Genomic DNA, 3,825 nt, shown 5'->3' with positions numbered 1-3,825 from the left:
TCTATCACATCAGACAAATCTTCACCCTCATAGAGGCTTTCAATGTATTCTTTCCACCTATCTGCTCTCTCCTCTGTATTTAACAGTGGAATTCCCGTTGCACTCTTAATGTTACCACCGTTGCTTTTAATGTCACCAAAGGTTATTTTGACTTTCCTGTATGCTGAGTCTGTCCTTCCGACAATCATATCTTTTTCGATGTCTTCACATTTTTCCTGCAGCCATTTCGTCTTAGCTTCCCTGTACTTCCTATTTATTTCATTCCTCAGCGACTTGTATTTCTGTATTCCTGATTTTCCCGGAACATGTTTGTACTTCCTCCTTTCATCAATCAACTGAAGTATTTCTTCTGTTACCCATGGTTTCTTCGCAGCTACCTTCTTTGTACCTATGTTTTCCTTCCCAACTTCTGTGATGGCCCTTTTTGGAGATGTCCATTCCTCTTCAACTGTACTGCCTACTGCGCTATTCCTTATTGCTGTATCTATAGCGTTAGAGAACTTCAAACGTATCTCGTCATTCCTTAGTACTTCCGTATCCCACTTCTTTGCGTATTGAACTTCAGCCTAGTCTTCATCACTACTATATTGTGATCTGAGTCTATATCTGCTCCTGGGTACGCCTTACAATCCAGTATCTGATTTCGGAATCTCTGTCTGACCATGATGTAATCTAATGGAAATCTTCCCGTATCTCCTGGCCTTTTCCAAGTATAACTCCTCCTCTTGTGATTCTTGAACAGGGTATTCGCTATTTCTAGCTGCAACTTGTTACAGAACTCAGTTAGTGTCTCTCCTCTTTCTCCCCCTAGAACTAAGAACTACTTAAACCTAACTAATGGCATCATACACATCCATGCTCGAGGCAGGATTCACACCTGCGACCGTAACGGTCGCGCGATTCCAGACTGAAGCGCCTATAACCGTTCGGCCACACTGGCCGGCTTCGATGAGCTCTGACACCGCCTTCAGTCATATCCCAGATGTGATCGATAGGGTTCAGATCTGGCAAGTTGGGGGGGGGGGGGGCAGCACATCAATTGGAACTCGCCACTGTTTTCCTCGAACCACTCCATCACACTCCTGGCCTTGTGACATGGGGTATTATCTTGTTGGAAAATGGCACTGCCGTCGCGAAACATGATCGTCATGAAGGCACGTACGTGGTGTACAGCTTACGATACTCCTTGACCGTAGTGGTGCCTTGTACGAGCTCCATTGGACTCGTGGATGCCCACGTGAATGTTCCGCAGAGCATAATGGAGCCGCCGCCACCTTGTCTCCGTCCCATAGTACAGTTATCAAGGAGTTTTTCCTCTGCAAGACAACGGATTTGCGCACTCCCATAGGCATGATCAGGAAGGTATCGCGATTCGTCAGATCATGCAACTCTCTGCAACTGCGCTAGCGTCCGGTACCGAGAGTCACGTGCCCGATTCAGTCGTAGCTGCCGACGTCGTGGTGTTGACATTGGCACATGCATGGGTCGTCGGCTGCTGAGGTCCCTCGTTAGCAGTGTTCGGTGCACTGTGTGTTGACACTTGTACTCTGCCCAGCACTAAAATCTTATGTTAGTTCCGCCACAGTACGCCGCCTGTGCTGTTTTACCAGTCAGCCACCGAGCGAGGTGGCGCAGTGGTTAGCACACTGGACTCGCATTCGGGAGGACGACGGTTCAATCCCGTCTCCGGCCATCCTGATTTAGGTTTTCCGTGATTTCCCTAAATCGTTTCAGGCAAATGCCGGGATGGTTCCTTTGAAAGGGCACGGCCGATTTCCTTCCCAATCCTTCCCTAACCCGAGCTTGCGCTCCGTCTCTAATGACCTCGTTGTCGACGGGACGTTAAACACTAACCACCACCACCACCACCAGTCAGCCCAGCCCACGACGTCCGGCATGTTTAATGAGGGGTGGCCGCCTAACCCCACGACGTGTGGACGTGCTTTCACCTTGGTTTCGCCACGTGTTTATGACACTTCTCACAGCACTCCTCGAACACCCGACAAGTCGTGCAGTCTCCGAAACGCTCGTGCCGAGCCTCCGGGCCATCACAATCTACTCTCGGTCAAACTCACAACGGGAGGCCGCCAATTGTGAAATTCAGATTCGATTCATACTGCGCATAATAAAAGCTCATGGCCAGAGGTGTAATGTGGCAAAGCACCAAGATGCACTTCTCAGCCGTTATCGAGAAAATCGACAGTTAAAAGAAACCGTTGCGGTGAAATACTCTCTACGATTGATAATTTTCTACAGCGTCGTGGCGCAGCAGTAAGCCCTCGGGTTCGTAATCCGAAGGTCGCCGGATCGAATCTCGCGCCATGCAACCCTTTTTTTTAGTATTTGTTTTTTGTAATTCAAATATATATATATATATATATATATATATATATATATATATATATATATATATATAATTCCCGGCAATCAGTTGCAACAATTATGCATATAATAAGTTGTTGAAAGTCGTTTGTCGTAGAAAAACTGGGGAATTCGAACATCATTATGTTTTCCGCAAACAAAGTTGTATTTCACAAATGTTATTAATTGTCTTCATAATGTTAACCACGTATAGTTAATGGAAGACGTAGAAATGATATTCCGAAACGAATACGTATAGCGTAAGTCAAACGTTCGAATTAGGATAGAGAACCCACGAACACAAATTTGCTGCGGCAGGTATGAAATATAAACTCCGTTACTCGCTCGTTACACTTGAAGGACAGATGTTGAATGGGCCGAAACGAGCCGCCGCATAACAGCGTAGTTGCCTGCTAACTTCGAAAGAAGGTAGATGCGGTCCCTAGCGCAACTTGTAACATCGTCGAAAATCAGTGCGGACGGGAGAGCTTTGGTACACCCTGTTAAAAAAACGGAAAAATGGAGGCGGTACAATTGGAGAGCGATCCGCCTTCACCAACATGCATAAGCAATTCATTAATAGTTTATATATATATATTTGAATTACAAAAAATAATAATAAAAAAAATTGCGTGGCGCGAGATTCGATCCGGCGACCTTCGGATTACGAACCCGATCGCTTACCGCTGCGCCACGACGCTGCAGAAAATTATCCATCGTAGAGAGTATTTCACCGCAACGGTTTCTTTTAACTGTCGATTTTCTCGACAACGGCTGAGAAGTGCATCTTGGTGCTTTGCCACATTACACCTCTGGCCATGAGCTTTTATTATGCGCAGTATGAATGGAATCTGAATTTCACAATTGGCGGCCTCCCCTTGTCAGATAGATCGCGCGCCTTCCCCATTCTACACACAGACAACACACTCACTGATATTACATGCACTCTGCGAGTGTGCGAATAGCAGACTCTTATGCCATTCTTTCTGAAAGGTATTGGAAAGTTCGCCAACGGTCTTGCCGCAGTGGTAACACCGGTTCCCGTCAGATTACCGAAGTTAAGCGCTGTCGGGCTAGGCTAGCACTTGGGTGGGTGACCATCCGGTCTGCCGAGCGCTGTTGGCAAGCGGGGTGCACTCAGCCCTTGTGAGGCAAACTGAGGAGCTACTTGATTGAGAAGTAGCGGCTCCAGTCTCGGAAACTGAAATACGGCCGGGAGAACGGTGTGCTGACCACATGCCCCTCCATATCCTCATCCAGTGACGCCTATGGGCTGAGAATAACACGGTGGCTGGTCGGTACCTCTGGGCCTTCATGGCCTGTTCGGGAGGAGTTTAGTTTAGTTTTTAGTGGCGAGTTCAGTTAATGCCGATGGAGGTGGATTGCGACTATGCACCCTCCTCTCCAAAGCATACTACAGAAGATCAGTGGAACATCTGGTTACTTCGGTGGTCTGAGCAGCTG

The 3,825-nt window shown here is 47.3% G+C and overlaps 1 pseudogene; it reads left to right on the top strand.

The window, feature by feature from the left end:
• Positions 1–3,368: 3,368 nt before the first annotated feature.
• Positions 3,369–3,486, top strand: LOC126210195 (5S ribosomal RNA; annotated as a pseudogene).
• The last annotated feature ends 339 nt before the right edge of the window (positions 3,487–3,825 follow it).

The sequence above is a fragment of the Schistocerca nitens genome, chromosome 1 (genome assembly GCF_023898315.1).
Source record: "Schistocerca nitens isolate TAMUIC-IGC-003100 chromosome 1, iqSchNite1.1, whole genome shotgun sequence".
NCBI classification, from domain to species: Eukaryota; Metazoa; Arthropoda; class Insecta; order Orthoptera; family Acrididae; genus Schistocerca; species Schistocerca nitens.
Note: the sequence above shows the minus strand (reverse complement) of the source record. Positions and strands in the feature narration are given on the sequence as shown.